Consider the following 22,933-nt stretch of genomic DNA (forward strand, 5'->3'; position numbering starts at 1 on the left):
ATCCTTGTATACTACAAACTACACAAAGTAGATAATCCCACAGCAAAGAGAGAAGATGGAGGAAAACTAGGGAAGCATGATGAAAGTGACAGAGTCCCACCATAAAGTGAAAAGCTGGAAAGAGAATAACTGATTGTCACAGAAAGCAGATATGAAACTAGTGTGATCAAAAAAATGCACCAAAACCTAGGGGAAAGTTACTGAGGCACCATTTCATCCTGACTTACAACACAAATTCAATGGGGTAGTAAATGAAAGAACAAATAACTGTTCCAGGGAAACACACAAGGTGTAACTGTGAAACTCATCATCAAAACTGGTGAGTAAGCAAGATGAGTTGGTTTTCTCTACGTGCAGTTGTAGCTAGAAGTGCTAGTACAGCAGAGAGCTTCAGGCAAGGATAATGAACCTCATGATTTAAGACCTAAAATAAAGACTCTACCAATCTGGAACCAGAATAAAGCTTTCACGACAGACAGGTTACCCCAAACCTTCCAGCATGAGATTTCTTGCCTCCTTCTGAAGTACATGATGCCAGTCACTGCTGGGGATAACCTTCTGGCCAGATGGACTGCAGGTCTGAAACAGATCTAACTGTTCCTCACAGTGATTTTACAGCTAGATGTCAAGGAAAATCTCATACGACCCACGTCTCTCATATACTTAAATGAGGCAGGATGGAAGTTCCTTAACCAGCTATTTCATCACATCTAGGAAAAAATCCTTAACAGACATTTAGGCCCACTTTTATGAAGCAAAGGACAAGAGAACATCTGTCTCTGCAGACTCCAGCCTGGAGGAACATGATCCAATCAGTTACTAATTCTAGTAGATACTACAAATGGAAATTGAAGTTTTGGACTGGTACAACGGAAATGGTCGCTGGCCTCAATGTTTCAAAATCACAAGCAGATTTGGTAATTAGAATGTTGACTTTCCTCTTTCTTACGTACATGACATGACTCTGTAACTCTCTTCTGCTTTAACACTAGCTCATATTTTGAAAAGCATGGATCAAAAGCAATTAGACTGCTTCCAGCACTGTAGTTGCCTATCACTGATAAGCACAGTATTTTCCAATGAAAAGCTTGCATACACTGATAATTCTGAAAGCAGTTTTTTGCTAATATTCACTATTCTTCAGGGAAATGTGGTGTGCCAATAACTGTAGGCTTATCTGCAGCTGAAGTTACACTGCACATTTATCTCAGGGATGGTGTGACACGCTGTAACTCCATTCATGAGGGAATAAAAGTGACACACTAAAACACAAATAGCTTCAGGAAGACTGTACAACTGCAAAGTATCCTTATTAGATAATAAATACATGAAATTTGGCTTTGGATTAACATTAAAGTGGTAGATAAATACAATCAAGAGAGTCCTACTCTAATGTTAACATGGAATACTAGAACTCACATTATACTAATTCCAGAATCACCTACCCAGAGGTAAACACAAACATGGTTAGATAAAAGCACCCCAGAATTACAGATCCTACTCATGTTTCACATAAATTTTAACTATGTCATTTGTACAATTAAACCTGTTGAAAACTTGTTCGTTTTTTTGCCATTTTGGAAATACACAGACAGGAACAAACCTGCAGTGAGGACTGATTTTGAAAAAAGTCTTTATTAGTCTCAGAAAGTCCCAGATTTCACAGACCTGAAAACTACACTGTTTCACTTAAATTATGGCAGCAGTTGTATTTGACACTTATTTGCCAAGATGATAATAATAAACACTACAGGAACTCCTATGCCATCTTTTCCAGTGATATTTGAGTACTCCATTTTCAGAGAGAGAGACACAGGGGGTAAGGAGGGTGGGGAGAGACAGACAGACATCTAATATGTTTGTAAAGCACTACAGGATGTTGAGTGTAGGCCATCCTCCAGATGCTGCAGCCTCAGCATCCATCACCTCTGTGACGGACCCCACCTTCCCCCCATGCACTGCCCCAAACACAATTTTTTTTTTTAACAGCCTTGTCAAGAGTGGTGTCTGGGAGAAGCAGCTGTGGGTTCTGTTCTGAGGGAGGCAGGATGGCAAGATTGGTCACTGAGGTTCACTAAAGTGAAGCTGAAGGGAACAAGGGACTAAAAGCTTACTCACAGTATGTAAGGAAGAAGTTACCCAAGGCCAGAGGAGGGGGTTAGCAAAATAGGGATATGGCGTGCAGGCTGGGTGTGAGACTCCTCACTAAGATCCTCTCCCCAGTAACTCTCAGGCACACACACAGTCTGGATCCTGGGCTCCAGAAAATGTGACCCAAATATACTCAAGCAGCTGGAGAACTGTGAGTTAAAAGCACCTTATGAAAGGTGGTGGTGGGGGGAAACCAACCCGGTGTAAAGCACATTTGCAAGGAGGAGAAAGCTTGGGAGCAATTTCTATGTACCAGAACTGCACTTTGTACCTTCCTGTCAGCTCCCAAAGGGAATTGTTTCTATGGAAATCAAAACAGTGCCACTTCAGTTCATTTTTATACAGTATCCTCACATCAGTCAATTTGCTTCAGTCTGGCTTTTGGGTCTAAGAGCATTATAGAAATACAGCTACAGTTTTGGCATCTTCTTTTCCTTTTGTCACAGAATTATTTACTGCAGAATGGTCCAGACTGGGGACTTTCTCCTCATGTGCCATACAAACAGGGCAAACTGCACAGAATAAAATGGTAGGAGAAGACATATTTTCAGCCCTATGCCCTCACCCAGACTGGTAAAAAAACCAATTCCCTATTCTGTGCCAGACTAATGGCACACAGAAACAATATTTCCATTCTGCCAACACATCTTCTCCTGGAAAAGGCAGAAGGCTTGGTGGAAGTGAGCCCCCTGAGCTCATGAACCACCAGCTTACCCAGGCTCATCCATTTTGAGCTGACAACATGTCTACTTCAGCTCTACTCAGGTATAGACAACTTCAGACATACAAGTTATCAGAACTCAGTATCAGAACCTCAGAACCTGCCATGATGGCAGGGCAGAATAGCAGAAGAGTAATGTAACCCTGAGTAACAGAAATTTATAGTTTCCACATTCCTTCCCATAATCTGTAGTTTGTTGATGTTGGTGCAATGTTTTCCTTCCTGTTTTTTTTTTTCCTGTTACCCAACACTGCTTTCCAGAACTTAGATGACAACAAGAGTACTTTAAACAATTGTCAGCAAAATACAATACTGTAATTTTGATGTTTAGCTTCACAGTCCATGAAGTAGGCTGATCCCACATTAATAGACTGCCTAACAAGCAGAATGCAGTAGACAAGGAAGCCCACAGATGAGAGATGAAGGCATACAGAGGAGTAAAATGAGAGAAAAATCCTCCCCTCCTCAATTCCCAAAAGAATCAAGACATGTTAAAAGTGTGGAATAGGGAAAATAATAGCATAAACTTAGGAAGAGGAAAAAAGGAAAGAAAAATTGCAGTGTCAAATCTGAGTGCAGGAACTGCTATGCTGGATAGACAATGGTTCAGCTTTTCCAGCACTCACTTCCTCCCACAGTGAGCCACTAGGTAAGTACAAGATATGCTACAAAGGTCCATGACACAACTGTCTCCCCATACAAATAATTTATTCCTATGACCTCTCATTGGCAAAAGTTCTAAATCACCATTTTCTTTCCTATAATCACATATTCTTACTACTGCCAGAAAAGCTTAAGGGATGGCACACATGGTATGGGAAAGGAACACTGAAAAATGAAAATACACTAACAAAAAATGCTCTCACAGTAAGAGTGAAGCAAATGGACAAATTTGTAAAAAAATTTATTGAATCCATCTGTTTATTTCATACAAATTTCATATATTAAAATCAAATAAAACAAGTAATGTTTTAATATGGAGTTACAGATATTTCACCAAAGTACCTTGCTCAGTAACATAGTGCATAACAGAAAAATTAAATGAAGATTTTTTTATAAATCTCAGTTTTACTACTGACTGAAGTGTCAGGTACAATTCCAAGGCTCACTGCCAACTTTTCACCTAGCAAATTTGCTTCTTTCAGTCTATACAATGCAGTGATTACATGCTTTAAGCAGCAGGTTTCAGATGAAGATGTGTAAGGAAAAGTGGAAGCCTGCAGTCCCCACAGAGAGGACATTGTATTGTTATGGCAGTGGTTGCTTTGTCACAACCCAGAGAGCCCTGAACTGCACAAAGAAACAGTCATGAGAAGAAAATGCACCAAGAGCAGAAGAACCTTGTGACATTTCCATTCTTAGATTTCTCTAAGGTTTTCCATGAGAAGGAAATGTCACTGCCTCCCTCTCTTTTTCCCTCAGAAGTGGAGGAGGGATGGAACAATGCTGATCTAGTCACAGCAACTCCATCATGACACAGGGGAGACAAAAAAGGCCAATCTAATGACAGATATGAAAGGTTTTGCTGGATTCCATGTAAGAACATAGTTCCCACGGGACAGAACTGCAATTAAGCTTGTGATGGATTCCTTCCTAGAACTGGCATCCAAAACCACTGGCTCGTTAGTATTTGCTGTCTGAAACATTAGGTCTGTCACCTTCCCCATGAGGATATGATCATTAAGGGACAAAACTAAGCTGTGACCACAACAAATATTTGTGAATGTTATCTGTGTTCATGGTTTTGGCACATATTCTTGCTTGGTCAAGGCTATCTCAGGTACTTACGACCTGCAAGGCACATTACAGCAGATATTTCAAAGACAATATTTCATCAAAAAGCAAAGAGAACAGTAATGTCTATTTGACTGGGGGTGTATTTTTGTGTGTGTTTTTGTCTTGGGTTTGTTTTTTTTTTAATTTGCAATCAGACAGACAAAAAAATCACCTTCCAAAAATATTTTTGGGCTGCTAATCCTTCTTATTTATGGGGATTTCAATGAAATCCCCATAGCAAGTGAGGGAATGGGGCCTTCCAGCACTGTTAGAATATACTAGAAAAATCTTCAAAAGTACATCAAAATCTTGCTCTGATGCAGAAGTAATGATGTTTCTGCAGTCTGGATTACCTGAAGATGCAGTGAGAGAACCAAAATGCATCAACTAAGGCCACCAAGGAGCACGTTTTCATTGCTGCCAACATGGACTTGATGTCAACAGTTTAAATAAACATTCTGCTGAGCTTCATAACTTTCCTGGTGAGTTCCCTTTGAGGCAGACACATCATTTTGCCTAAAAATGGGGACTCCAATGGTAATTTGCCATTTTTATCAGCAAAAGCATCCAGTGAATGCCTGTGTGATTGATTTCAGCTCCCAGTGATTCTCTCTATGCTTGATGGACCAGCAATGCTGCTAAAGGCAGATTTGCTCCCCTTCCATCCTCACTCTCCCTGACAAGTACAATGACACGATTTTCACCAAAATATTTCCTTTATCAGATGGATTGTCTGAGGACAACTGAGGACTTTCTGTTGGTAGTGACACCAACCATGCGGGGTGTGCTCATCACTGATGGCAGACCCAGAGAGTTTTATCCCTCAACACTGATGTCACATGGCACACTTGTACATCCGCTGCTTTAGATCACAGAGTGAAAGCAAAAATGGAAATGCACTGAGATGTACCCAGTGCAAAACTTCTATCAGATATGATTTTGTTTGCATTTCTAAATGGAGCAGCAGAGAAAAATTTGTTTTGTATATACACTGAAGGTCGTCCTTCTTCTAGGATTCATAATGCATCTACTCCCCAAAATACTCCTAATACTTTTAATGATTTTAGTCCTTATCTATTTGAGCCTAAATTCATAGCATGCTGAATCAATGTTCAACAGGAAGAAACAGAGCTGCATGCAGGCTGGAGTAGCTCCTGGCAGCAAAAAATTATGAGAGCAATTAGGTCACAAATTTGAAAGGTCACTTTACTGGAAAAAAGTCTTTGAAACTAATGACAAACCTAACATTTTTGAACTATCATTACCAAACTAGTTTGTGAATTCGCACAGTAAAATTTTAAGTCAGATTAAAGTCATCTGTGCTTCCTTTTCATTCAAAACCCAAAAGCAATACAATAAATTGAAACTGAGGGGTGTGAGGAACATATATGCTGCTGTAGTTGCTCAAAAGTGTCCTACAGAAACTTGAGGAGAACATAGCAGCCAGTTTCTTTCACAGTACAACATATATCTTCTACACTGGTAGCTCTACTGGTAATATCTAGGGTAGCTAGGGATCAGTAGGCTGGACAATAAGGAAATGCCCTAAATGCCTGTTTTTCCAAGAGCCATGGAACACTCCTAATCATGGAAAGACATGATTGCATTTCTATGATATCTGCATCTGACGTGGTTGTCCTAACCTCTTTTTAGACAATGAAGGGAAAGGAAGACAATTTTATAGGGCCTAAAACCATGCCACCAAAGCAAGGTTTAGCAGTATCTATCTCTCTGTGTAAGAGACTGTAAAGGTGACTCAGATGCTCATGTCTACAGCTGGATGAGGAGAGTCCTGCCTCTAAAGCCCAAGAAGTGCTTTGGAAGGTCTGCATGGATGCATGTTACCATTGTCACTAGAGACCTTCCAAAGGAAGGCTAAAACTTCCATATTGCTGCAGGCAAATAAGAGATCTTGTTTTCACTTTAACCCCAGATCAGCACCTGACCATGGGAAGTCATCATCAGAACAGGTCAGACTGACCCACAACAAAACAATCAAGATATACTGCAACTAAAGATGGAAAAAATAGTCTGTGAGAGAGGAAAACCCATGTAGTTTGCAAAGAGAGCAGGAAAGAATAAGGGCCTTGATATCCTAATGATATACAGGAAAACAAAATTCAGCTACATTTCTGTAAAGCAACCTCTGGAACAGAAGCATGCTTTAAAAAGAATCCATGTTCCCATGGATTGTTTGTTACCCTATCAAACGTGTTAGTCTCTTTATAAATTACAAAAAAAATCAAGGTTACACCTGATTTACAGGTACATGAGCTATGGCATGTGATCTACTAGACACTGACCAAATATAGTGACTTTTGACCTGCAAAAAAACCAAACTTTGCTGTAATAAACACACTTGATAACAAAATAAACAAGCACTTCAAAAGCATCATACCCTACTTGAGGATACTACACACCAATAATCACAAATTCCAGCATGAACAATTAAACACAATTTACTCAATAATTACACTGAACCATCAGTCCTTCTGCCTCCAAACACCAGAACAGTCTGTAATACCCACAGGAAGTATTTTTAAAGGAAAGAGAAGTCACGGGGAATGATTAAATGTTCCTTTCAGAGATAGTACATTTTTTCAGTTGTGTTCTCAGATGGATCAGAATTTTCTGAGAATAAAACAAGGACTACTCAGTTATTTGTAATACTCCATTGATTCAACCTCTCAAAGACATTTGTATGCCATATTTCAAACCAAATTATTTCAATTTTTAAGCAATGCTTGCTCAAAGGATTAAGTACAATTAAATGTAATAGTCTCCTTAGAAAGCTAAGGAGAACAGAACTGAAGAGGTTCAGCAAAAAGTTAAACATTCTGTTTAAGACAGCAAGTTTTAACCAAAATTCATACTCTTTACAAAGTTACCAGAAAAAAAAAATAAATTGTAGATTTAGTGGGCACAAATGATTAGGAGACTGCACAGGTGGAGCAGGTCAATAGCACAGCTCTCTGGAGCATTGGGGCTTACCTATTTGTCTCTAATGACACAGACGGACTACATCCAGCCCAACCACGTTTACTGCACTGTTGTGCAGCAGCAGGGTAATTGATCAACGGTAAAATCAACAAATTTCATATGTGAAATAACATGGAAGCAGGTTTGAAAGAGATGAGAAAACACACACGTCATGTAATTCATAAAGAGGAACTAGAACCAAAGAGGAAAAATGACTGCCCAAGTTCTGCAAACTGGAGTTCTGACAGGGAGAGACAAACTGGAGCCAAATTATTCACAGAACCAGAGTCATCTCGGGCAGTAAGTGAGAAGTTTAAAAGTCAAAAAGTTAAGCTGCTAGTTTGGTGGAACCCTGCTTATTTTGTTTGTAGGCTGTATTCCTGCAACAAATTTTTAACGACAGTTAAGATCGTTAGGCAGCTGGATCGTATGCTGCCTAAAAGACACCACCGGACACCTCTTCCCAGTGTGATAATGAATGGATTTAATAACTTCTCTTTTTGGTGCACGAGGGATTGAAAAACCACTCCAAGCTTGTGGTGATTGCATTTCAGTTACTTCCCCGTGGCATTCAGCTGAGGGTATCCTGCGGGATGGACGCTCTCTGAATCAGGCGACACAAAAAAAGCTTTTCCCCACACCACGTGGCCAAAGACCACCACCAGCAGAGAGATGTAAACTGTGCTCTTTAGAAGTCTCTCCTGACTGTTTGGCCACGACAGCACCACCTTCTACAGTTTAAGACTGATTAGAGACCAAGAGAATACACCGTATTCTCTTGGTCCGCAGCTCTCTCCCGCCTGCCTTCCCTTTCCCAAGGCGGACCCTGAAACGGGGCACTGAGCATCCCTCGGGATCCCCACCGGCCTCGGGGAAGCTCTGGCACCCCTGCCTTGCAATGATCAACCCCTGGCTCACTTCCCCCAGGGAGGGGGCACAGGGAAGGTGTGACCCGGCTTAACCCCGCCGAGGGGAACCACCGGCACCGGGACCCAGCGCGCACCCGCACGGTCCCGCACAGCCCGCCGGAGCCAGGCCGGTCCCGAGGGGAGGGAGCGCGATGTGCGGGGTTGTCCCGTGTGCGGGGCTGTCCCCTCTGGGACTCCCCCCGCCTGCCCAGAGCCAGAGCGGCCTTTGCCGCACCTCCCTCCCCGCTGTGCCCTCAGGGGTCCCGCATTCCCTCCCTGCCCGCTTTACCTTGGCGGGCGGGCGGCGGCGGCTCCGGAGGCTGCGAGGAGGCGCAGGGCGGCTCTGCGGGACCCGACCCGACCCGGCCCGGCTCGGCTCGGCTCAGCTCAGCTCAGCCCAGCGGGGCCCGGCGCTGCTGGAGGGAAGTGGGGCCGCCCCGCCGAGCTCTCAGCACCTCCCTCCGCCCCCGGCCCGGCCCGGCCACAGGCGGCGGCCCCGAGTCCCCCGGGCAAACCCCGGCCGGACCGAGCAGCCCAGCCCAGCCCGGCCCAGCCCAGCCCGGCCTGCCCGGCCCTTGTGCTCCTTTCCCGCGGCCGCTCTCGGCTGGACAGCGCTGTCAGGCGCGCTCGGGTTTTCAAACAGATTTGAGTTTATTTCCCCGCTCCTTTTAGTGACTCTACATCTTCTCTAACGTGCAAGGCACTTCTCTAACTGCTTTCATGGCATTTTTTTGTCACTTCGTACCTTTGGAAAAGGCTGCCTTGAAGGGTATTCAGATTTTATTGACGGAGCAGGAATGATTTTATAACGCGTTATATTACATAAAAAGTTGGGGAGGAAAAAAATAATCGAGACGTTTCCATCTGAAGTTTATAGAACAAGTGTCAGAAAATTCAGTGTGACCTTGGAAGCATTGATGTCACCAAGTTTAAGAGAGATTTTGCCTACTGCAAGCCGTGTGAAAATAGAACTCTCTCTTGATTCAAAATCCTGGTTTTGGTACCTACAACTTTGCCAAAACAATGCTTTTAGCAGATATTTTTCTTCTATATCTAAAGCAATGACAGAGAAGTGTAGTGAAAAAAGGCAAAGATGTCACCATCGCCTCCTTCTGTTACTTCAGTTTAGAGAAGTCACCAGTTAGTTCAGCTTACTCTTGTGTTTATTGGAAATTTGTATTAAAATTCCAGATTTTGCTCCAAAGTGGCCAAGAAATCCTGTGTTTCATTCCTCCAACACTGCTGGAGATGAAATAATTATGGCAGAAGGATGGTAGCATTTTAAACTACCACTATGTTTTGCACAGCAAATATGTTTCAATGCTTTGAGGGGCAATTGCTTTGAAAAAATCCAGCTGAGACAGCTCAACCATATTTAAGAATGCATTTAGGAAAAAGTGCATTGTTCTGCCCGAATTATTTCAAATTATTTCACTGGCTAAAATTTACCAGAGTCTTTAGTGAGGTCAGAGCTTCATTTTTGGCCAGGCTCAGGAAAATACATCTAAATTTGGCAAACAGCATTTGTAAAATCATGGAAATTGTTATTAAACTATTAGTTATTAGTTGAGGAACTAGGGAGTCTGAGATTCCATGGATACTGCATATTGTGTTTGCTGACTTTATTTGCAGTTGCTCCTTTTGAATTTTTGGTATCATTATGGTACCAAAGAAAGTAATTTCAAAAGATTCATTGGCAATTGAGCACTGAACACTCTGCATGTATTAAGGAGTAATATTGAATGTGCATTTTATTGTCAGAAAGTATATTTTTATTTCTGTATGTGACCTACCAATAACATGGTCACACCCTGAATACACTGGTGGTTTCACACTTATTTAGCTGTTGTTAAATACATAACCAAAATATTTGTTAAGATAATATAGAAAACATCTATTCTGCTTGTAAAAGTAGCCTTTGTTTGCTTTGTCTCTAGATTTGTTCCTGTCCTCTCCAAATATCCTGAAAAAGGCTGAGAGAGCTGAATGGCAGTATTTGCATACATTTGCAATATATTTGCATATATTTTGCAGCTCTCCAAAGCTCACCTGGCATTGACTATAAGAGGAACAGTTGAGATAAGAATAGCATACCTCAAGAAAGCAAAAGAAAAGAACAGAAATTCCAGAAAATCTTAAGTGCTATCTATGCAGTTTTTGGTTTGTGTCCAGGAGCATGACGATTGTGCTCCACTGGGATGGGTGGAGGCCATCACATATACATAGGGTGGGGGGAATGCTACAGCAGATACAGACTTGATTAACAGTGTGTGTTCTAATGTTAGAGAAAGCAAAGTCTGTGGGAAGAGGAGGTGGAAATAAGTAAAGCTTCCTAATTTGTTTTCTGTCAGATGAAATGAATGTGCAGCAGAATCATTCCCCTGAATTCCAGCCCTACATTCTGCCTGCTCTCCTCCAGAATTTTTAATTTTCTAATGGGAAGAGGAGATGTGCCCTCCACCCAGGTTACAGTTGGGCATTTCTCAACGGTTGCATGACTCAAGTGCAGTTAGAGATGGTTCTTTTCCTTTTCTTATCTTGGGTGAGTAGATCACTGGGTAGATATGCTGTCATTATACACCCATTCTGAGGAATAAAGAAGAGAGCTTTCTTGACCTCTCCAGTCCTTTTGGATTCCACGTCCTAGTAATATTTCTATAAAGCAGCAGATAATTTAGAATTAAAGCAGAACATCTGTTTTTGAAAGGGAACAAATAGATGTATTTCTAGTGTCAGGAAACCAACAATCCCTTGGAAAAAAAACCAAAAAACAAACAACATTTTACCATAAATGTGTTCCCTTAAATTTTCTTGAGATCACTTTATACACTGACAATAATCACCTGACTTTGTAGAGGCTGACCTTAATTTTCTCTACAGGGTAAATGAGATACCATGCTAAGATCTTACCTGCCCAGAGTAATGCAGGATCAGCCCATAGCCCTCAGTGTTATGAATGGAGAGGGTGCAGATATGTAAAATATTGCCAAGCCATTGTGCCCCTGGCCAAGATTTAAAAAGAGGAAAATAAATCAGTGCAATTAATTAAATTTTGTCATAGCAAAACATAGAGAATGCAATTACAATTGAAAGGGTTGTTTGCTTTGTGGTTATTCAAACAAAATAACTTTCAGGTGGAAGAATGGAAGTTTTGATCATAGAGGACAAAGGCATAGATACAAGCTACAAGATAGGATTAAAAATATGTGTTTAAGGGAAGTGATATCTAAAGACTGGAGTATCCTCTTTTCAAGTAGTACAATGCAGATACTGAAAATCTTTCGTACAATGACTGAATGTTCCTCTAGGGTACATCAGATAAGTTCTTTCATCACAACACTCTTTTTCCAGAAAGCTTTAGGAGATTGCAATTAGTGAGAAGTGATTCACATCACCACATCAGACTGTAATGTCAGAGCATTCCGGAAAAATGTTTGGCATCTTCTTATAAGGCCAAAAGTAAAAAGTATATGTATAAGGAAGTAGCAATGACAGGTTTTATGTTCTTCCAATATGTATTAATTTAAGGGTGGGGTTTTAAAAAAAATCATTTTTGTTTGTGCAATACAACAGAAGACCTGTAAACCCTAAAACTTCCTTACATGAAAGACGGAAAGCTCTCACTAAAGAGTTTATATCAAAGAAATTACCAACAGCAACATTTAAAAAGTCACAGTAAATCAAATTGAAGTATGACTGCATTGAATACAGAAGCTAGTCAACAAGAATGTCATATAAGGTTCTTTAAAATTATAGCAAATTAAGCAGCTGAAACTCAGTGTGCTACAGAGTACCCTGACCCTTCTTCCCGTCTTCCCTTCTATCCTTTTGAAGGCATCTTTCAGCAAATCAGAACTAAAAATAGAATTATTTCTCCATTATTCTTAAGAGGAAAGCATTGGCTCTTATGGTGGAAAACCAAAAGCAAAACAAACCAGTATCTTAACCTGGATGAAAAGCTGAAGAAGATGTTTTAATCTGAAAATGTTAGCAGTGAAGCTGGCAAACTCACACTTTTAACAGCAGGAAATTAGAAGTACTTCTGAAAAGTATGTGATCAAATCTTATTTAATAGAATTCTATCCACCATCATAATTTTAAGATGTATTTCCATTTTTCTTTTTCTTCTGTGTATGATAGGGCCTTGACTTAGTCAATGGCTTCCATTTTTGCATGTAGAAAATGTTTAGGAAACTATTTAGATATCCAGGATTTACACTGTTAAAATTTCTTTTAGGTCTTGATTAATAAATCAGAGATGCCTGAGGGAAACTTTTTCACTGGACTCAGTGAGTTTTAAATCAAAGTTCTCCTGCTCTCACATATAAAAATCATTGTGTACATCCATATTTCTTTTAACTGTTCATACATAGCAGATATCTATCTATCTATCTATCTATCTATCTATCTATCTATCTATCTATCTATCTATCTATATCTATCTATCATCTATCCCTTTCTGCTCCCCTTTCTGCTCCTTGAACAGACATCTGTTCAAGTCAGCCCACTTCTTCACTTGTGAGAGCTGAGCATCTAACATAAATTGCAGCTGAGGCAGGAAAAGCCTGACTAACACATCTCATTTATTACCTTTATTAATCTTATGATGAATGAAATCAACTGCACCCTTAAAAGGAAAACTGTATATGTCATAGCATGGAATATTGAAATCTCATCTAACTTGTTCCAATACTTGTTATTAACTAGAAAATTGTAACCTGAGGGTCTTCATTTGAAAATGTCAGCATTTGTTATTGATATAATTTTTTAGCTGTACAAAATAGGCTTTTTGATATTGCTCAGAGCAATGTGTGCAAAAGTTAGCTTAATGAGAAGTATCATTTTAAACTGAGCATTTGATTTTAAAAATGCTAAACTAAGTGTGAAATGAGTAAGGTTTTGAAGCTTCTTACTGAAGTAAATATAAGGTACTTGAAGACAAAGGAAGAATCATCTTACTTTATTAATAGAAAGAAATTCATTATATATTTTACTAATTTAAAGCTATTCAACACATTCCTTACTCACTTCTTTCCTCTGGGATTTATTTCCCTATGCACTTTTCCTTCTGATTGTTAAAATGTTGTAAGCTTGGTTTATACAGGTGGAATATTCTCTTGAAGTTTCATCAATTCAAAGGTGGATGTGTTAGCTTGTGTGAGAGCAAGCATGGAAATTGGTCCTCTAGTCATACCAGTTTAAACTTTCCCCTTTTTAAAATAAAGTTTAAGTGTTCTCCATTACCTGCTACATGGTGACTGTTTCATTACATTCACATGAATATTGAATATTTCCCCATTTCCTGGAGGCCCAGGGAAAGCTTTAGGAACCCTTAATAATCTTCTTTTGAAAACACAATAGTACTTGCAAACAACTTTATAACTTTATTTTGAGATTTGTTTTCCTATTGTTCAGGGTTCAAAATAAAATTTTTCCACTCCCTGCCCACTTCCCAGACATCCATTATTTTCACAGTGATTACAGAACTCTTTGAGGAGATAATTGTCAGCATTTTTTTTTGCTTTCAGAAAGTATCTCCAAAATCTGAGTATGTATTTATTCTTCTTACCCTCTCAGCAGGTATTTTTTAAGTACAAATGACAGGTTAAATCTTTTTGCACATTTGATTTGCTGTAGCTGCATGTCAGTATTAGGCTGCAAATTTTTCCGCCATGTGTCTGTCACTTAGAGCATATGTGCACTGTGTAACATTTGTCCAGATGTAATATGCATGTGGGGTGAGGGATAGCATGAGGAAAGCTGCACTACAAACTACCTGTGTGGTTTTTTCTGCTGTGCAGAAGTGCAAAGGGGAGTTTTTGCATAATGACTTGTTTCCCATCTGGGTAAACACTGTCTGCAAAAAACAGATGGAAACCTTAAGAAATAGACATCTGAACTGTTTTACTCACAAAGTTCCTGATAGCTCCTGCAAAAAACATTTCACATGTGTGGCACTTACTGCTCATAAGGGGGGGGGGAAACTAGAAAGCAGGACTTGCTTTCAGACCATGTACTAAATATTGAAGCAACTGTGGGAACCTATTTTTAAGAGTCTCATCTTCTAGCCCCACCTCAAAGGGAGGTGCATATGAAATTAGTTCATGCATATGAAATTCACAGCTGGAATTTGGCTACACATTCAGTCCTTTCTGGTAGGTCCCAGTGAGCCAGACCAAGGGGTGTCTTAGAAGTGCAAGTTGAGTCTACAGAAAAAGTACATGTATGGCAAAAATTTAAGGCTAAGGGTTTTGTAATACCATGGCAGCTTTGACCTGTCTTGGCCAGCTCAGATTATGTTAGATTTGTGTGAGACACAAGACAATATTTAAACAAATAAATATTCTTTAGTTTCCACCCTACCACAATCTTGTCTGATGAATCCTGAGAGAAAAGCTATGTGCTAGAGCTTAACACACTGCAGCAGTGATCTCAGCTTCACATGGCTGCTGATAAATAAGATAGTCAGGGAACTGGTTTATTTCCCTATTGTTCGTAAAATATGTGCTCCAAAAAATTATAGATTTTCTGAAGGGTATTATTTACTTTGTTCAGGTAATGTACAGCTGAACTCTGAATATTTCTATTAAGAATTTGGAGACCTTGAGCTTTCTATCTTTTTTTCTTCAGCTTTCTATGGCCTGTAGTTGGTGCTGGTCTGTAAACAAATGTCTATGAGTCAAGCAAGAGTAAAGGTAAGACTCTCCTTCAAAAGTGCAAAGAAATTACAATAACCCAGCTGTGGCCATTTGTGTCACTTTTACTCAAGAAGCAACTCACTTGATTCACAAGAGCATAAGACAATGAAAGGTTTACTGGGAGAGAACCAAAATCTGTGTTTTCCAGATGAAGTTGGCAATATAGTTTTTCCATAGAATACAAGTTGAATATGAGCTCCCTTTGAAATTTAATAGGATCAATAATGATTAAAAGAGGAACTTGACAATAGCATTGTGCTTCCTCTGGTAGCTTTTATTTTTGTTAATGTTAGGAGAACACAGTGAATTCTCACTTTCTCTTTAATTGAATAACTTCTGTTTCTACACTGCACTATTGCAATATAGAGTTGTATTATTTTTAGACTATGGTTATAACTAATATATTAAATGCTGTCATATTTCCCTCATATGATAGCTTGAGTGCCCATTTGTCAACAAAAAATAGTACTGTTGCACAATGATACAGCCATCTGCTGGCCAGAACAGAGCTTTCTGTGGGAATAAGGAAAAAACAGAAGTTAAAATAATTCAACAGCTTAGGTATTCCAGCCAGAATCACATGCTTTACTGGTCTTTCATGTTACTGAGGGTCAGGGTTCCTATGTACTAGCTATGTCCATGGAAGCAATTTAAAGAGTTTGTTGCAGGACACATTAAGGCAAGATGCAGCTTTGGGGTAAAATTTCTGAAGAAACTATGTCAAATAATATATCTTGAGCTTGAAAACCTGTTCCTTCTGCTCTAAAAATAAAATAAGCATGAAATATCTTTGGCTGATAATGTTTGTCTGAAAGTAAGGAGATTACTTTCTCAAACAGACTTAACTACTTAAATATCTTTAACAGTTTCGTTGAGGACTTCTTGAACAAGGGGTAGTTTATGGCTGTACTTCATCAAAACAGCTGAGGAAGTTCTTGTCCCATACTCATGATCACTCCACCATGATCGGTGTTTATGCACTGTGCTTCTTTTGCATGTTGTAGATTCTGCTCACTTTTTGCCACAGTGGCACTAGTCTTCATCTCTCCTATTACATCTGAACATAATTCAGATTGCCTACTCCTCACATTTCACTCCTCAATAGTATTTTTGCTCATTTTCAAATGAAAATCCTTTGCAATAGCATTTAGATTATCCCCAGCTGCCAGAAGCTTTTCTAAGTACAGGTAGCTGTAGTAGAATAGCAAGTATGTGTACTACATTATCTTGGATTTAAAAAAACCTTTTGCAGAGACATTTTAGAAGTTTTAGATGTAAAACATAACATGTGAAGGCTGTCCTAAATTTTAATAAATGGGCAAAGAAGAGATGAGGGCTTATGAGTCTATAATGAAAGAGAGATGGCGTGGAATGTGGAGAGTACATGGAGGAACTTGAAAAAGATCAGTACTTTGTATTTGATAGAAGTGGGAAACCAATGCCAGCTAAGGAATGCAGAGACAAAATGACACAATAAAAGTATTAGGCCTAGAAAATAATTTTCAGAGCAAGAAAGAAAAATGAGGAGAGAAAGACCACATCAGGAAACCATGGATAAGGATTTTAAATGAAAGCCTTGCTTCAAGCTTTGACATATGGAAAGAGAGCACCTATTTTAGAGGTGCTTCAAGAAAATAATCAGCAATCTCTAGACACAGCTGGCCTGGGAATATCTGAGTCAAAGATGATGCCCAGTTTACAGCAGAGAAGGAAAGTTTGTGGAAGCAGGTATTTTCTTAAATCTTCTTAGGCTCAACTTGAGCTTGAGTTTACAGCTGGATAAAGAGAAAAATTGAAAAACATATATTGCAAGTGAACCTGGAACATATAAATGTGCATTCCAAGTAAATTCAGCAACTGGCATGCACTTGCTTTTTTAAGCAGTCAGTATTGTCACATACACAGTATGCTCTTGATTTGTTTCTTTTGAAGACCGTAAAGCAAACTTCACCTTGGTGGTAATTTGTTGTAAAAGTTATAAGACTTTCAGAGATCAATGCAGCATCTTTAATCATAATTTTCTTCTGTATTCAGGTTTTCCTTTTCCATGCCTTATGATGCATGCATACAAAAGGAACATCCCATTTATGAGAACATACTCCGGAAAAAAGTCTTCAACATGTATAACTTTGCAAATATGTTCTTGTCTTATGAAGTGAAGATAGTCTTGCTTAACAACACTATATATCACTTTTTCTCTGCAAGGATCATATGAAATGAAAAATAGAAACCTCTTCAACTAATAAGGAAAATTTCCATTGGTTTAATCTCCTTAATGAGCTTCTTTTCTTCTAGTAACTGTCTCACATTCCTTCCTTCTAAAGGAAGTTTGTTCTTTCCCTTAAAACATATAAATTGATAATAAAGCAAGGAAAATGAAAGTGAAGGACCTAAACAAGGGTGTGGAAGACCTGAGCTTGAGGTTTTTCAAGTCTGCCACTGGATATTTGTAACCATGTTACTAGAGGCATTAAAAGCTACCTAAAACCGTCAAAAGAGCTAAATGTTGCCTCAGATTGTAAAAAGTATTTGGGTCCCATTAGGTCCCATTAGCTCTGTGACTGTGCCTGGATGCCTGGAAATCTGCACCTTAACTGTCTAGGAATCAAATCATTATGGGATTAGGGGTGCATAATGGAGAGAGAACACTTCTTTAAGTCTCAGATGTGTTCTGAACATACCTGCACTGGCCTGTGACCCTCTCACAAACTCTGGCCAGGTAAGAACCTCAGAGATCTAGACAGGTGATTTAACCATAGCCCTGAAACTGAATGCAGCTCCTGAAAACACAAACACAGGATGTAAGTGAAACTAATGTAGTACCTGAGAAGAAAGACACAGATATTTAGCCTGCTCAACAGCCTTTTTCTTTATGGAAACAACTTTTTTGCCAGGTTAATATTATTTCTAGAAACAGAGGCCAAAACAAACACTCTCCTTGGACTATCTAATGAAAATCTATCTTGAGTAGAATAAACTCAGCTGGGTCTTGATCAATCAGTGTTTGAAACATCTCCAGTTTGACTGTTAATGTGATTTTTTTGCCAAAATCTTGGGCTTTAAATTTATTTTAGAGCTACATTGTTGAGGAAAAGTCTTTGTAATTGATCCTAGTCTATTTTTGGGATTACCAAAATAAGGTCTTGATGGTGGGCAAATAGCCATACTGAAAAAAATATCCCAAAACGTCTCACAGCATGGAGCAAAGATCAATATAAACTGTTTACAAAGGGATTTTGAGAGACCATCAGACACTGTAGCACTATTGAGAAGAGCCTGGTGTGTTACTGTGCACATTTCTGCCCTAGGAACCACAGAATTTGCTTGTCTTATACAGCAAGAGTGTACTTCCTTTCTCAAGGAGAAAGTGAATCCTTATTTATAGAAAGGCAAAAAGAGAAGCTTATATTGAATGTTTGTTTCAAGAGCTTTTATAATTGCTAGGAAAACACAGAGCCCCTGATTTACATTTGCTCCCTCACATGAGGTAAATGAAGATCAAGTCTACAGTATTTAGTAGCCTAAACAGTCACAATTTACTTATTTTTGCAAGAATAACTCCCCTGTTCTTAAAACTTCAAGGCTGCGTATGGAAACGCACAGATCTAAATTGATAATGCTGCATGTCTTTGCAGAAACTATTTACAGCTATGCCCTTTCCTTTGGGTATGTCTGAAAAACTTTTCCTCTGCACAAAAAACCTTGATGAATGAAGATAAAGAACTGGAAACATATAAGCATTCCATGCTATCACTCTTGTGCTCTTTCTCCCATTGTTGGTCTGGAAAATCACAAATTGTCATGAAAGAAAGAAAGAAAGAAAGAAAGGAAAGAAAGAAAGAAAAGAAAGAAAAGAAAGAAAAGGAAAGAAAGAAAGAAAGAAAGAAAGAAAGAAAGAAAGAAAGAAAGAAAGAAAGAAAGAAAGAAAGAAAGAAAGAAAGAAAGAAAGAAAGAAAGAAAGAAAGAAAGAAAGAAAGAAAAAGAAAGAGAAAAAGAAAGAAACAGAAACTTGTCTTAGTAATTATTAAAACTGAAGTTTTCTTCCCATTTTCACGCTGAAGGCAAAAGGCACCAAGATGCATTCCTATCTTTCTTGTAGCTCTGCAGTCTGGCTTTTTTGAAAATTACACTGTTATAAGTTGTGTCCATAAAGATTACCTAGCTGTCCTCTTATTTGTTCTCTTTGGCAGCCTCAAGACTGACTGGTGATATTTTTCAGCATTAGTGAAATATAGACAACACTCAAGATTTTGTGATTTTCAGTTCCAGGTTCAAGTCCCCATTTTAAACATTTTATACATTCAGTGACTGTATGTCTAAAAAACAAAGAGAAAGATTATCAGATTCAGACCTGGTGTGCCTCTGGTCTGAAATGTCCCCTGGAAGATTTCACATAGTTACATTTAATTTCTTCATTTTTGGCTTGTGCTTGACATAGTAATTGTTTCTAACTGTTAGACATAAATCGATTAGAAGGAGCATTGCCAAAAACTTTTCAAAATATTAAGTATATAATTCCAAACACAGTTGGTTTTGGTTTCAGCTTTTTTTTTATGTTCCAAGAAAACTAATCTTAACAGAATCTGTCAACCAAAGTAAAATAGAAACAGGACCATCTTGTCCTACTTCCATACTGGCAAGTCCTGTACAGAAGTTTTGGAAGTGAAGTTTAGATTTCTTAGTCTGTTATTCTTTATAACATAAGACAAAATCCTCTACACATACAGTCTGTAGTAAGCCAAATATTTTTTGTTTCGAAAAACATTGTTTTGTGATTTGAAGATTTTCAAAGATAATTAATTTGAAGATTTTCAAAGATAATAATTAATCCAGTGTTGCACTCAACCAATTCCTGATTTTGCAGAGTTTGGGTTTTTTTTTTTCTGCTTTGATTTTCTGCATGACACCATTTATAACTGGTTGCTTTACCATTCACTCTAGTGAATCCAGGACCTTTTCCTCTTTTTTCCCCCCTATTAGCTTTTAAAAATATTTCCTTTAAGCCCCATTTTCCCTTCAGGCTCTTTGATGTTCCAAGAGTAGTTGGTACATTTTAATCTGACCTACACCATAATTACATCTGTTTAGATATATTTACTTTTGCAGGGGCCATGGAGTTTTGATAGGTGGAACCTGCCCACAATTTATTTTATACCAAATATTTAACATACAGGTATGTACAAAACCAAAGCTTTTATTAAGGCTGTAAAATACAACTTTCCTGACTTGGGAAATGCAAGAACTAAGGCAGCTGGTTTAAATTAATTTCTATCCCATTTTTTGCAAACACCTGAGTATGTATTGATGCAAACAGTTAAAAACTGGCAAAAGTGTAAAAAAACTCAGACTAGATTTTATAAAAGGAAAATCTGACAGAGTATTACTAGCTAAGGACAGTTTCTGCTACTCCTGTAATGAAAAAGAGAAACTACAGGTTAGATTTGAGGTTGTCCTCTGGCCATTAGAAACAATGTATGGAAGGAAATACAGCAGCTAAAGTAGATAAGTTAGATATCTCTTGCACTTGCTGACATTGATTTAAAACACATTATTTTTGTCCAGCTAGGGACCCTGCCCCACAATTCTTGGTAGCCTGAATGTACACTGATGTGATGTACCTCAAGCACACTTTCTCTTAGCAGTTCTTCTGTATGAAGGCATGAGAACACAATAAAGTCTTCCAAAACTTGCTCTACAGCCACACAGGAGAAATCTTCCTTCATCATTTGCATGCTTTTCCCATTACCATGGTATAGGGACCCTGAGGAAAAAGAGAAGACTCCTTGTTAAGGTGCTTTGATCAGGAGAATTTCTGGGTAGCCTGGTGATCTACAAACTTTCAAAGTAGAATGCAAAAATATCTGTCAAGGAGATTCTCTCTAACCAAGTATGAAACCATTAACAAGGTTTCTGTGCTGTGCTTCTAATGCTCATGTGGCAGTACTGAAGGAGTGCAGTCAGCAATTAAGGGAACAGAGGTGACTCAAAGATTATTATTACTTCAGGAGGCTGAGACTCATAGCACTTGAACTCGTGCTGACCAGCCAGCCTAGCCAAGTCTGAGATATTTTTATCATTGTGTCATCCAGCTATGAGTGCATCTCTTGGAAACACTGTTCTGTTGGCATGTTTTCTGTCAGAAGTTGCTGGTTCACTGAGAGTGAAACATTTCATGAAAGCTTATCTCAGTGAGCCTTCTAATGGAATACAGATAACTTTTGATAGTCCTCTGCAAGGCAGGACAGCTGCCAGTTTTCCATTCAGTCAGATCTACTCCTGTGTGATGGCCTCTTCCTTGTCTCAGGGATCCAGGAATACAAGGACCTCCTGGTATTCAGGGCTCCACTGTGCTTGGAAAAAATTGTTGCTTTTTGGAAATGCTCTGGATCCTTGTTTCCCAAATAACATTGTTAGCAGAATGTCCATTTCCTAGGAAATGTTTTAACAGCTTTCTCTCTAAATTGGGACAAATTGAAATTTCAAACTGGCAAGATTTCTCAGAAAATGCAAAGTCTGAGCCCTGACCAATTCAAAGTATTCATGGTACGCTCCAGCTGTAAAATCCTAGATTATGTGAAGTCTGAGAGCCTGGAGGCTTATCCACAGGGCAGATACAGCTCACTTGGAGGAAGCAGTTGCAACACAGAGCAGAGCTGTGTGCAGCCCTGTGAGCCAGTGTGGAGCACACTGACACACTGATATGAGGCAGCAGACTGTTTTTCAGAGAAACTACAATAGGCTGTGGAAACAATGAAATGCTATTAGTTTCAAGCTGTGGTGTATGTAGTCTCCTGCTCAGTTTTAGTACAATTAAGAACTACATTGTGAAAAGGATCCACTTTTCCCCCGGCAACTGGAGAAAAAGATTTGTATTTCCTGTCTATGGTCTATTTTGACCATAGATGTAGAAGCCACAAAATAATAAACTTGCACTACCAGACTAATTTGATCTGCTTTTTTTTATGAATGTTCACAAAAATTATTTCAGGTGATTCCCTAAGATTGGATTGGTTGGGTAACAGGTAAGTCCCAAACTTAGAAAAGGAGATTCTTCATTTGTTTGTAGCTACACTCCAGAGGTGTTGCTGCTGCTTCTGTGCAGGTGGTTATTGACAATATGTGTTTTCTGAGATCTTTGGCATTGATCCTCTCACAGAGAATAGCTCTTCTTTTTTCCAGTTCTCAGTATCCATATGGCAAGGTAATAACTTCTTCTTGGGTGCAACTGAACAACAGTAAAGTATGTCCCTTGAACTATACTGTTTCCCTTTTCTATTGTTTCCATGAAACCCTGAAATCTTGTGGAGGAGGGGGCGTTGTTTTAGTATTGTCATTATTCAGTGGAGTTTCTATGTCTTCTCCCTTTGGACAGCTGTGTGTTCCCATTTCTTTCCCTCTGCCAAATAGATGGTAAACTGTTACCTGTAAAGGGCTGACAGTCTGGACATCTAAGGGAGGCTATTTGTGGGATTGGATGTCAGTTCTTGATGGAGGATGCAGCACAGAGAAGCACTGCTTCAGCAACATGGCTCTCTGCTCTGTTCATCTAGTGGTTCAGTCATCTAAGGAATAGTTACAGGCAAATTAGCCTTAACATATCATTGCATGCCATTTTCCATGACCTAAAATCATTAAAGGAAGGAAGGAATAAAAGTTTGAGGTCTATCCATTATGTATTGCAAACTGTTTGAAATGACTGC

At 39.0% G+C, this 22,933-nt stretch overlaps 1 protein-coding gene across 1 annotated transcript in view; it reads right to left on the reverse strand.

Annotated features, from left to right (window-relative positions):
* Nucleotides 1-9,054, reverse strand: part of APBB1IP (amyloid beta precursor protein binding family B member 1 interacting protein) — a 66,911-nt gene extending 57,857 nt beyond the window's left edge. The window contains exon 1 of the mRNA XM_005480336.4: nucleotides 8,825-9,054. The gene's annotated coding sequence lies outside the window, so the exon portion shown is untranslated. The remainder of the gene's footprint in view (nucleotides 1-8,824) is intronic.
* Between the last annotated feature and the right edge of the window lie 13,879 nt (nucleotides 9,055-22,933).

This window comes from Zonotrichia albicollis, chromosome 1 (assembly GCF_047830755.1).
Source record: "Zonotrichia albicollis isolate bZonAlb1 chromosome 1, bZonAlb1.hap1, whole genome shotgun sequence".
Taxonomy (NCBI): domain Eukaryota; kingdom Metazoa; phylum Chordata; class Aves; order Passeriformes; family Passerellidae; genus Zonotrichia; species Zonotrichia albicollis.